This window comes from Nymphaea colorata, chromosome 2 (genome assembly GCF_008831285.2).
Source record: "Nymphaea colorata isolate Beijing-Zhang1983 chromosome 2, ASM883128v2, whole genome shotgun sequence".
In the NCBI taxonomy this organism is placed as follows: domain Eukaryota; kingdom Viridiplantae; phylum Streptophyta; class Magnoliopsida; order Nymphaeales; family Nymphaeaceae; genus Nymphaea; species Nymphaea colorata.
In genome coordinates, this window is record NC_045139.1 from 28,288,342 (window position 1) to 28,301,747 (window position 13,406).

At 39.2% G+C, this 13,406-nt stretch overlaps 1 long non-coding RNA gene across 1 annotated transcript; it reads left to right on the forward strand.

The window, feature by feature from the left end:
* The first annotated feature begins 10,137 nt into the window (after positions 1-10,137).
* On the forward strand, positions 10,138-12,050 carry LOC116249140 (uncharacterized). The gene is made up of 4 exons (XR_004171099.2): positions 10,138-10,251; positions 10,542-10,610; positions 11,217-11,382; positions 11,582-12,050. It is a non-coding gene; the product is annotated as an uncharacterized LOC116249140 (long non-coding RNA).
* The last annotated feature ends 1,356 nt before the right edge of the window (positions 12,051-13,406 follow it).

Genomic DNA, 13,406 nt, shown 5'->3' on the forward strand with positions numbered 1-13,406 from the left:
TGCTCCTCGCACATGAAATTTGTCTAACAAGGACAGACTCCCTTCTCCAGCCATAGAGGTAGAGGAACCATCTGCAAGAGATACTCGTTCCCGTCCCGAAGACAACTACTCATGAAACAATTTAGGGTTACCTGTCATGTGGTGAGTAGCACCACTATCCACAATCCATTCCCCTACACAAGAGTTACCTTTATCCCCTACAATGGCAAGAGCATGGTTAGCCTTTGTCTCATCTGATGCTCGACCTGATTGACATCGAGCCGACCCAAGTAAGCCCTCAGTTCCCGAAGTTGTTCAGCAGAGATAGAGATCTTTCCTCCACTAGATTTTGTCTCCTCAGGCACAGTTGGCTTCCTGTAAGAAGGCTTCCCTTTGTTACTCTTTTTCTCTGGATGAAGATCCCAACAGAAATCCATAGTATGACCATTCTTCTTACAATGAGCACATCTACGAAGAGATCTAGTAGTGCCTCCAGGACCCCGACTAACAAGAGCCGATCTCTCATTATATGACATGAGATCTCTCTTTCCCCCAAATGTAACCAGCCTCCTCTGCTCTTCAGCTTCAACACGAGAATACACATCTTCAATACTAGACACTTCTCCTGAATTCAGAATTTGGCTTCTAACGCTTTCAAACTCATCATTTAAACCAACTAAAAAGAGGAATACCCTATTTTCCCACTCTTTAGCAACATAAAGTGTCTGATCATGAGGACAATGCCAATTAATATCAGAATAATAGTCAAGATCCTCCCACTTTGCTTTCAAAGCCCATAATAATCTGCAATAGATAAGTTCCCTTGTCGAATTCCATAGACAGTCGTCATTAGTTGGTAAGTCCGGATAACTGTTTTCTTCTGGCCATACATTTGCTCCAAAATCACCCACATGTCTCTAGCAGTCTTCTTCCGAAGAATAAGGGGTTGTATATCAGCGGAAACAGAGTTGACAATCCAAGTTTTTACTTGATTATCCTCAAGAAACCAAGTGTCCCACTCACCACTTGTCTCTACCGGTTCAGATTTCCTTCCATTGATATAGGCAATCCGACCACGGCCTGCGATCCCATAGTCATAGCGGCTGACCACGGGAGATAGTTCTCCTTGGTAAGGCGAATAGTAGTGACTTGAATGGGAACATTTTCAGTTCTATAAGCCGCAATTTCAGAGTGATCAGTGTTGACAGTGGACGAGGAAGACGCTGCCATAATTATAGACCAGTACTACAAAGAGAACAAAAGTAAACAACAACAACGATACGCTGGCGGCAAACCTCACGGTAGCAGGCAAGGCAGAGTCGGCCTGGGCAGGCAGACGAAGAACTGGGAAGACGACGGGAGACCAGCACTAGGCGACACCAGACGAAGAAGTGGGAAGACGACGGGAGATCAGCACTAGGCGACGCCGTAACTCCAGCGGCATCTGGTCAAAAACTAGGGACCGAACAGAGTACTGTAGAACGACTCAGAGAACCGCGGGCGACGCAGCTGGTGGCGCTGACGGCAACAGCGTTCTCAGGCGACGCAACTGGCAACGACAGCAAGCAGGGCAAAAGCAGAGAGTCGCTGGAACTCCAGATGGCATCGAGTCTGTCGTCGGGACTCCAGATGGCATCAAGTCTGTCGCCGGGACTTCAGATGGCGTAGAGGGACTCCTACGGCGTCGTGAGCGTCGCTGAAAGAGACGCCAGAACTCTAACGGCGTCAGGCGATGACCATGTCGGGCAACGAACCGTCGGGCGATGGGCAATGAACAGTGCCGGCACGAGACTCCCTCTCACACGGCCACAACAGAACCAAAGAACTCAAATCAGCCACGCCGGAACTTCACGTCTCTGATACCATGTAGAATCACGAAGATCAAGAACAAAGGAATAAGATGAACATGATGTAACATTGAAAAACCCTCAACAAGAGGAAAAAAACCACAGACAAGGAGGAACTGGTGCCCACTAGCGACCAGACTCTCTCTCTCTTAAGATTTCATTAAGAACATTAAGATTAGGGTTTACAATGATATAAGTATGCCCTAACAAGGACATACTGGATCGGGTCCAGACCCGGACCCATACACCCAGATCCGTCAACAACTCCTACAGAGATGTCATTTTCTAGTTGTTCTAGTCTTTGATTGATATTGAGCTTCTAGCTATTTATTATTCCTTAAAAGCTTTTGTATTATTCATACTCAGAAAACAATTTTTTATTCGGACTGACTGTGAAGCCATTGTAAAGTTTCATGCACAATTACACGAAACAGGAAAAAAGTCTTCATTGTTAAATTTCAGAGATACTATGGTAATATTTTTCTCCATGGCATTATAGGGTACCTATAATGCCGCATTGCAGCATTTTGCTCCTGTATTTCACCTATGCAGAGGTATGATTTTTACAACAATTAAAGCTATGTGGATCAGAATGTATCCATGAGTTTTAAGTGTTTTGATACCTTCTGCACTCAGCAAAGGTATAGTTTCTATTTGATTTTCTAGAACAGGCACTGCAAGTTCTCTATTGTAAGTATATGTGCCCTGTAATCTTCTCCACTCATTATGGTGGTAGAGGGTTTCAGGGTTTTAAGACTTGACGAAGTCCTCTTTCTTGTTGATCTTCTGGAATTTCAGCTAGTTCTTCTAGTTGAAGGTTATGATTACTTGACGAGGCACTGTCACGTCTCCTTCTGAAAGTTTCACCTAAGAAAGATATAGGTAAATCAACATTTGGTTCTAAAATGGTTAAGCAAAGTCTATGGATTTCTTTGTGACATAAATAACATTTCCACCTTTTTTCCATACTTGGGAATCTTGAACATATGAAACATTGTTTATTTAGATTTCCTTCCTTGAATTTCCAGTTGTGGTAACAATCTGGTTCATTCATTGTTAGAAGTATAGAGTTCTAAGAATTCATCTAAAACATATGTTTGGAAATTTAGTGTTTTATTTTTAGTAAATTTATTTATTAGTGAATAATCTTCTTCTTTAGAACTTATATCTTTTGTATTTTCTATATCTTCTATGGATATTATGGAATAAATTGATTTTGTATCACTAGCATATTCGCCTACATTAATAAGTTATTGGTTTGTGGTATTGACAAGAATGGCTTCTTTTGTGTAAGCAATTAGAAGTTTGGGACAACAGCTTCCTAAATGAGTATTTTCTTGACAAAAAATACAACCTAACTTGTTTTTATAATTTCTTTGTTTATCATATTTTCTGGCATGTTTATCTTTATTTAGATAAGGAGCTTTATTCTTTGATTTTCTTAAGAAATATTTTTTAGATCTTCTAAAATTTTCTTTCGCATATTTTCTTCATCTTTGCTTTATAGGCTTCCTAGTTTCAGATGATGCTCCAAAATTTTGAGGAGTAACTTGAAGTCTTTAAAACAAATCACATTAGACGAAGAACTCTATTATGATATAGAAAATAATATTAGGGTAAGAACCCTAAACCAAGAAAATGAAATTGATATACTGCAGCACATGATCCCCAACTTTGGCCCCAAATCATAGAACAATGGGGTGCCATCATAATAAAAGTGGATATACAAATATATTTTCTTTGGCAGTCCTGTTATTTAGTGCTTATTGACAATAAAACACAATGGCTTCTTTACATGTCAATAGTTTCTATGGGATTTTGTGTAAATTCCACAAACTTGGCACCCCATAATAGTGGAAGCAATGAAAAGAACACAGACTGAGAGGAACTCAGACTCTTCACCAAAAAGTTATTAGTACCAAACCTTCATCGCAAATAATCTTTACCTATCAAAGGAAATATACCTTTTGGCAATATATAGTATACATATGTACCTGACTGTTCTTGTTGTTTTAATTTTACTACTGTAAGGAACCGAAAGATGCTGTGTTTATAGTAGATGAATTTATCCTCTAGACTAGAACAACTTGTGAATGAATCAGGAATCTGTGTTCCATACAATCAGCATAGCTTGTTCGTAGTGTAAGTGGTTTTAATTTACTAACTAAATTTTTGATCTTTTTAATCTGTTCTATATCCTTTTGGTTGAAGAATATTACCCCCTTTGGGTCATAACTTAGCATACAAGCCAGCAACTAGATGGTGTAGTTGTGGGATATAGGGTCTGGCATAGTTGAGAATGCCTAGGAACTGTTCGAGTATCTTTTTGTCTTCTAATTTATCTGAAATTCTGGAATTGATACCAATTTGGTCATGTACGTATTAATACAAATAGCTTTTGTATAGGGAAAAGTGGTTCTTTAGGAAAGGTTCTTTCTTTACCAGCAAGGTAAAGATGGTAAAAAGAGTTCCTCACTACGAAGATATAAAAAATAATTGTTTAAGTTCATGGAAAAATAATATATAACAATGGGGTTTGGAGTAACTCCATTGAAGGGTTAACAGTAAATACAAGATAGAAGAAAGCACGGAGTCTAATATGCAGATTCATATAACAATAATACATGAGTACCTAACATGTACTGCATGTTACTACGTGTTTAGAAGGAAAGGTGATTATTTTTATAATAGACAGATATATTATGCTGTGTTTCCTGAGAAGTATTCATTATGCTGATGAAATAAAAAAAAAGCAAGCAGTTCTAGAAGTTGACTAGTACTTGAAAGTCTGTACAAAATGTGCTATGGCTCATCTTGGTTTGTCAATGGGTACCTTGTTGTTTCTTGTACCAAGTTCATGCATTTTACAAAAGGTTCTTCTGTTTCAGTTGAGAATGCCTTCTGAAACATCTTTGGTTCTGTTCCTTTACTGGTTGGTGCATTCCTGGCTGTCTTTCTTATACTTGAGTTCAACTCTTTGTTCCTACACCTTTTTCACTAGCGGCGTTTTGGTTCTGCACTTTTGTTCTTTTTTGTTGTCAACAATGTTGAGGCTCACATTTAAATGGCTATGCATTATATCTTCTAAGCTTGTCATAAAATTTCACAGCACTGATGAAACTTTGGATATTCTTGGCAAGTCAGTGTGCGGCTGTGCTTTCAACACATGTCTACCAGCATGTCCAACAACATAAGAAAATTTTCGTTCTAAGTTTCGCTGCAAGTCTTTGTGAAAAACAAAATGGCAAACGAATACATGTGCCTACACAAGCTGCAGGGATGTCAATGTTGTTTTCCTTTTATACTGGAATTTTATGCATGCCTCATCTGTGCTTTTTAGTAGTGCGCCATGCTGACTTCATTTGGCAGTTGGCAGTGTATCATATATGACCATTTATCCATCTTGCAGACTTACTGTCTATGCCACTTAAGCATATGTGGTTTCTCTTTTCAGGCAGCATCAGGTCATTATTCTATTGGGCTCAAGCTTCTAAATCAGCTTGTTGCAGAAATAAAATCAGCCAAGTCCTCATCATCAATCTTACAATCATGTTTGTTCTGAGTTTCAAGACCATATTAACTGGGTTTTCATGGACATTTGTACTGTTGATGGGTTTACCTTTTCTACACGCACACTAACTGGACTGTCTTATAATGTCAATGACATGGGCTACCATTTTCTTGGTTCTTCACACCATCACCTTCTGTAGGTAAAAGCAGGTTTACGTTTGGCGACCTAAAACGTACTCTATTTGTGGGTGTTAGTCTTAGAATAGAGTCATACACTTATCACCTCACTACAAAGATGGATTTGTTGCAACCTAGTGTTCCATGTGAGAGTTCAGATGTAATTGACATGTCTATGTAATGGTCTTGGTCTGTGTCTATGACTTGAAAATGTCTGGAGATTCCTAACTTTTCTGTTGCTGGCTACTTCTTGAGTTATGCTTTTGTGACAGAGAAAAAGGAAAGGGACCTTCTGGAAGCAATATAATGGTTGAAGAAAGTTGGTGGTTCCTATAAATATCTTAGCTATAACTGGTGTCTTTTTTGGAATGAATTTGGTGGTTGAAATCCTTTGGTTTCTGGTCCCTTGTCCAAGCAGTTGCATGTGATACTGATTATTCGTTGGATGATAAACTAGGAATATATCATGTTCTTTTGGGTGGTCATTAATTTTACCATAGCAGGAGATGAAACCACAGTTTTGCTTGCATAAGAAAAGTAAGATGTCTTCAAATATAGGTCACAAGGGAAACGTCCCCGTACCTATGTCGGTATGCTGGTGCAGGAAGGTGGGTTTCTGAAGGTACGGGTAATAATAGAATAGAGCAAACCTTATGCATCTGTGAATAAGTAACGTGTTTCCTCCTCCTCTTTTAGTAATCCTTCAAGTGATAACAAGCGTTGGACGTAGTATTGTTCTTTGATCCCATGTATTTTGATTCATGGTGTGCCAATTTTCCAAAGAATGTTTGGAACACAACATTTTCTTGCTTCATCTTCAGAAAGTTGTTCATACTGTTACTCAAGGTCTATGCATCATCACATGTATGTTAGTTCTATAGTCCTATTTGATTGGAGGAACCTTATCTTTTGCCTTGAAACATTGAGCACCGAACTGAAAACTATCCAAACTCCAAACAATTGCTCCTCTCGGTCAGCTTTGTTCCCTTTTTCCTTACGTTTTTTGTTGATCAGAAATTAATTGTTTTTTCACCTTTTTCCAAAATTTTGGGGCCTTTTATAAATTTATTTTTTCATTTGTTTTGCGCCTCTCTTTACGAGCTACAACCATCCTTTGCAAATTATTTGCGTTTTTCTTTTTTGTCAACACTTGGAATGTTATAGTGGAAAAAGTGGGGATGTTGCTTTTTGCTTTTTGGTGTCCGTGGTTCAGCAAACCTATCATGTTATGAACTGTTCAGCAAACCTATTGGTTACCATTCGCATGGTTGGTTATTACGGCAATTACTATTCCTACAAACCTTTTGGAACTGTGCATGCTTCAGCTGGCACACATGATTCTTAGGCCCATGGCATTGGAGGTGCCACGGTCCATCAAACAGTCGAAGCCTATTCTACTACACCAACCACTCGGAATAGTAAGCTGACCTGTACACATGGTGTGGTTTACTTTAGTTAGCCATGCTTGAAAATTACTATGTGGCACTTCTTTTTATATCAATATTTGGTTATGCGCCTATACTTTGTTTTGAGATCATGATTTAACGGTGTGCTATTCTTGCTCTGGTTTGGTCGTCGTGGTCGTGGATGTTGTTATCCCCATGCTTGTGATTGTCTAAATGCAATACTCTGCAATTGACTTCCATCCTGAAGATGGTGCATTAAGTTCATGCCAGGAATATGGATGTGAAGAACTTTCTTTGTCAGATATACTTGGGATTTCTTCATTTATTAAGTAGGCAAACGAACAGATGTTGAATGGCTTTGATTATTATTTGCTCCTTGAATTCACAATACATTTATGTTCTTATGCAAATACCAACCACCTTTACCTGCAGATCAAGTCAAGCCATTGAATGACTTTGATTATGGAGGAGGTATAAACTATCTTGTGTGCTTCGAACACTAGTTAAATAGAAGTCTCTACAGGCTTCAATATTTTCAGAGGCCTCTCCAGGTGGAGGTGGTAGAGGTCATGGTTCTCGTGGACGGGGGTGAGGGAGAGGTAAAGGCAGTCCCTTTAATTTTCTCAAGTCTGTAGTGTTTTATTGGTATGCTGTCTCTGATTATTGAATGGGTTGCAGGAAATGGTGATGCTGGCGGTGAACATGTGAATGGTGGCTGGGACAGAGGCCGAGGATACAACCACGGTCATGGGCGTGGTGGCTACTGTGGACGTGGGAGAAGCTATGGTGGCCCAGCTGATACCCATCATGAAACCAATGCTTAATGATGAAGCACCCGTCTATGGTAGGGGTGGTGCAGGTGCATCCTGCTAACTTCAAAAATAGTCTTGCTCCAAAAGTGCTTTTTGTAATTTACACTGCCTGGCTTGTTTCACACTATTGCAGGGCACGGTCGTGGCAGGGGACGTGGATGTGGAAGGGGTCGTGGATCTCATGGTTCAGTTAATGTAGCTGTTGGCACTGTAGCTGCATAGCTGGTTGATCATCTTTGAGTAATTAAAAATACTTTATGCTTTTCCTCGATGCATGATCCCAAGTTCATGTTTGTTGTTAGTCTTTTTTAATTCTTAACCCGAAATTTGTATTTTTATTCTGAAGGATGGCCGGTTTTCTTGCGTGGCTTTATGTCTTGTAGGTATTTAGTTTCAGAGAAATTGACCTTATTTATGTAACCTATTGTGCAATTAACTGACGGAGCAGCACATTCTTTTATTCATTTTTTTTACCATATGAAATCTTCCATGTTTTCTCAATCTTGTTAGCTTGTGGCTGATTTTTTTTCTGAAGTTTATGTATTCTCGAATTGTGCAAACCAAAAATAAAGTCGATTTTGTTATATAAAATTTTCATTGTGAAAAGCGAGGCTACACGATCATGAAATTTTTATGTGATCGCTTTTTTAAGTCGATGGTCAGAAAGGCAAATCTGTTTTCAAAGGGGATCCAACATTTATTGGTGGTTCTTGAATGAAACTTCACGGAACTTTTTTCACAACAAACTGACAAGTTTTCTATATATAGGGCTCCCCACTCTTTTAGCTCAGTAACGCTTTCTCAATTAAAATCTAGTACTTCTTGCCAGCCTGACCATTTAATACAAGTGACTTAAATATCATTTGTCACATGTAAGCTTGAGTTACATGTCAAGACACCAGGCCTCATCAAATTGCAGCTCTTCAGCTTTTAAATCTTTGTACCTCAAAAAAAGTGCTTACGACGACTTTTTGATTTTTTTGTCACACACATATGCAATTTGTTTTTAGTAAGGGAAAAATCAAAGTTGCAAGTTGAGTATAATCTGAAGATTTGTGTTACTATTTTAACGCGGTTTATTTTGGTAGAGTTAAACTTGGGAAGTCTTTCCCTGATGATGTGAGAGTGTGACTTTTTCTTTTTTCAGATATCAAACTTTTTATATATTTGTGAATCACCAATCTTTTACAACCCAGATATTGAAAGGTTTGATCTAAAAAAAAAGACCCAAAAATAAAATGAATCTCTGCTCATTGACTAGGAGTTAAGAGCAAGATGAAATCTCGGGAACTTATTTTGTCTATGTTATATGGGTACCATTCTCATGGTTGCACGATACCAATGGCCAAGAAAGGAGGTGTTCCAGATCAGCCGTTCGATTACGACAAAGAGTGATATGTCATTTTGGGATCTTAGACTCAAGATTTTAGATCCTCAATCCCATGGATTCAAAAGATGACGAGGAAATCAAATCTCTGATTCTCTAATTGCAGTTGGTTAGAATAATCAATCACTCCCTAAAAACGAGTACTGAATGTCATGTAGTTTGTGGTTCGATGGATATTTTCATGGGTAAATCTTATCCTAAATGGCTGAGTCCACACAAAAAGTGGAAATTTATATAAGTGGGTCCACACGGGGTGGGTTTTCTTTGCTGAAAGTTAAACTCCTTTGAAACCATAGGTAAGTAAACAAATTATGGCTGTCCAAGTCTTAGAATACGGATTCAAATTCTCTACTATAGAATTGGGTGTTAAGCTTAGAGTTGAATTATTTGAGTTGTCTCTCTCTATGGAGCATAAGGGGCTGCTTGACGATGTTAACATTTTCTTGTTATTTTATGAATCTGCTTTAAAGATTGAAGAATATTCAATAACAAACATTGTTGTAGCCAAAAGGCCTCCTAAATAATCAGACAATTTAACACCATCCCCTACATGGTCTTGACGGGGTCAGCTTTGGCCTGCCATGGCACTAACACTGACCATCGGTGAAAACAATTTTCTTCTGATGCAGTGTTGTGCATCCTCTGAGAAGATTCGTTGCAACTTTGCTTCTCCTGAAATAAAATGGCGTTTGAGATGACACTTTCCCTGTATCTCTCTCACTTTCTCTATCGAGATTCATTCCTTCTCACTCTCTCTCTCCCTTTCTCCTTCTGGAGTTCTCTGAGGATTTTGGTGATTGTTGGTTCTGGGATTGGAGGTGTTGCAACAGCCCTAGGCCTTCACAAGTCTAAAATCTCTCTCGCTCTTTCTCTCTCTCTCTCTCTCTATATATATATATATATATATATATATATATATATATGTGTGTGTGTGTGTGTGTGTGTATACACATAGCTTTATTTGAATATGGTACCTATGCTATCCAGACTTGGATTGAGAAGCTTGGTCTGGAGTCGGCCGATAGCCTGAGAGACAGTGGGTTTGCTCTCACACAGTGGAGCAATGCCTCGAAAGCCATGGACGCTTTCGGTGTTGGGGATCTACTTAGACAACACCACACCCAACTTCGCAGGTGCTACACTTGTTCCTTCTTAATCTTCTTTTCTCTACTTTGGAACTAATCTTAATATTTTGGTCCGTATATATCCAAGAACACTTATTCAAGTCTCAGTTATGAGAAAACAGACGATGTTTAGAATCTAATGACACTAATGATGTTGGAGCTATAGTGTAATTTGTTACTACTATTTGCTATAAGTATTTAAAGATATTCTGACGAAAACTTTAATTCTCCACAGACATTGGATTACATAAAATATGTTGTTTGTTTCCTAAGTTCATAAGTTGGATAACTTTGTGCAGGTTGACGGTCACTTCCAATGTCACTGGAGAAACTGTAACAGACTTACCCTTCACCAGGTCTGGAGAAAGGTAAGAAAATGTTGGGTATAAACCTATGGGAAGGCCACCATGGTTATACCAGGTCAAACCCACTAGGCCTCCCTCATATCCGCCTCTCCTTTCTTTCTTCTTCTCTAACTCTTTTTGGGTAAATATGGCTTTTATTAACCATGAGTGTGGGTTAACCCATTGTTAGCTACATAATGCAGCTACAGTTGTCGAGGATTGTAGAAGTGAAAATCTATTTTGCCTATAATATATATATATGGGTTTGCTCAAAATAACCCCAAAAATCATGAAAAGTTTGTAGTCAAATTGGATTTTGCTACAAACTAATACAATTCAATTTAGACGTGTTCTTTTTGTGACTATTTTATCAACTTTTGGACATTTGAAGCACAATGCATAATGGAAATTATTTGAAAGAAATTTCGTGGCCGGAAGGCCGAAACAGCTTTCCTGATCGTCATGTTCTAGATGTCACAAATGGAATTCTTCATACGAAATTATTATGTGAAAAAACGAGTGAGCATCAATTATATTGGTACATCCGGATGAAAATAAAGCAGCCTAACTTGGGCGGCCCAAAGAAAACATGGGTTTAATAAATAACCGAGGGGACAACCTTTTTTGCAGTAATGACGTTGAAGTGGGGTGTGTAAGCTGACAGATGCTGGTGGAGACTCTATGGAAGCAGCTGCCGGATGGGACCATCAGGTTTGGATCCAAGGTGGTATCCATAGAACAAGATGGGAAGTCATGTCCGATCCATGTGGCTGATGGAGCACTTATTGGAGCTAAGGTATATCTTTTCATTGCTTCAGATGTTTAAAGAGTCATAAGACTACACGCTGCTTAGATATCAACCAAACATATATTATCTAGATTTAAAGGTCTTGCCCTTCTGAATCTGGATACAAACCGGTTCTTGCCCGATTCAGCTGGATATCCATGACTCTCTCCGAACGTCGTCTAATGGGATGTTCTTTGTAAACTTTCAGGTGCTGATAGGTTGTGATGGTGTGAACTCTGCTGTTGCCAAGCGGCTGGGGCATCCCGGGCTTGTCTTCACATGAAGCTCATCCATAATAGGTCTCACACTGTCGCACATTAGCCTGAAGGCCATGGGCTTGAACCGCGGTTTGCTCAGTTCTTGGCAATGGCTCTCGTTTTGGGATCTTGCCTTGTGATGAGAGAATGATCTATTGGTTCTGTACACTTTCTTTTAGCCCTCAAGGTATAAGAACCACGACCACACAACCTATTTGTCTTTTAATTTATTGAAACATGAATTGATTAGAGTAATATGAGCTTGATCTAGTCACCAAGCCATGTATAAGCCAAGGAGATCAGATGCCCCCCCTAACTTTCCCATAACGCTTAGATAAACACACATAAATGGTCTTATTAACAACGAATTGTTTACATATTAGAGACTATCTAACCAAAATTTAGTTTGATCACAATATGGAAGATTGGTGGTTCTTATTTTGTCAATCCTATACAATAATGCAATACTGGAAGCAGTGAGTATCGTAGAACACACCGACCTAAACTCCATAATGTGTTCACCTCTGAGGTACAAGTCGCCATGGACGAAGCTCTAGGGTCATGAGCGCTCCAAGGGAAAGGTGACTGTGATTGGGGATGCCATGCACCCAATGACTCCTGACATTGGTCTGGGCGAATGCTGTTGTGCTTGTCAGGTGCTTGGGAGAAGCCCTCCTGGGGATCAAGGGGAGTGAAGAACAAAGAGACCAAAGAGTGAAAGGACTGGAGAAGTATGTGAAGCAAAGGAGGGGAAAATGGTTCAGGCTCATTTTGACGACCTACTGGGTGGGGAAGCCGCAGCAGAGTGGTGGCACGACGATCAACTTCTTGAGGAATAGGTTGCTGGTTGGGATGCTTTCTTGGGTCACAACGCAGACCTCCATGTTTGACTGTGGGAAGGTTCAAGGATGATTTCAGTCAATTGGGTTGCAGCGTTTGGAGTATTATGCGACTGTGTTAGCTTGGCAATGGCGGTATTTGTAATGCATGTGTTCTGCTATGCAGAATCTCTCTCTCTAGATCTCTCTTTCACTCTTTCATAATATAGAACAACTGCTTCATACTCCAAGTTTTTGCACATGTCGTTTTCAAACAATAAAAATAAAATATTTAATGTTTTTAAGAATATGTTGACGGTGTTTACAAGCAGGTGATTGAATACCATGAAGAGCTTAATTAACTTCGTTGTGGTGTTGGACCTCATACTTCCAGGGTGCAAAAACCTATGTTTTTTCCATAGCCATCTCACCTTGTGAGCAGCTTGAATCTAATTATGCTAGATATATGCGATAAAGGCTGAAACTTTTGTGTTCACAATACCTCAGAAAATGTCGATGAAGAGAGATTGAAAGACTTGTTGGGATTGTTAAGATCATTTACTAAACGACTTTCAAAAAAGTTGCAAAGCTGCTTTAAGCAAACTGCTAACGTTGTGAAATTGACAGAATGATGACTTGTTCTTTTTAAAGGGCAAATATGAAGGATGAGCTAATTCGCTCCTTAAAAAGAGTTCATCTTTTGTCACTGTCACTATGATCAGAAACCCGCTAGTCATGCACAGTAATCTTTCGTATTCGTATGTAACAGAAAGAAACTGAAACTTTTATCCTCTGCGATGTTTGAATGGGGAAAGGAAAAAAAAGAAGCGGTCATCTCAAACCATTTTCTTCGCCGCTGAAGTATATCAAATTGCATATTTGAATGTTGAGATGTAGGTGTTATGAGACAATTGAAGATCAGGTCGTACTCGTTTCACCTTCGGACAAAATTAATATT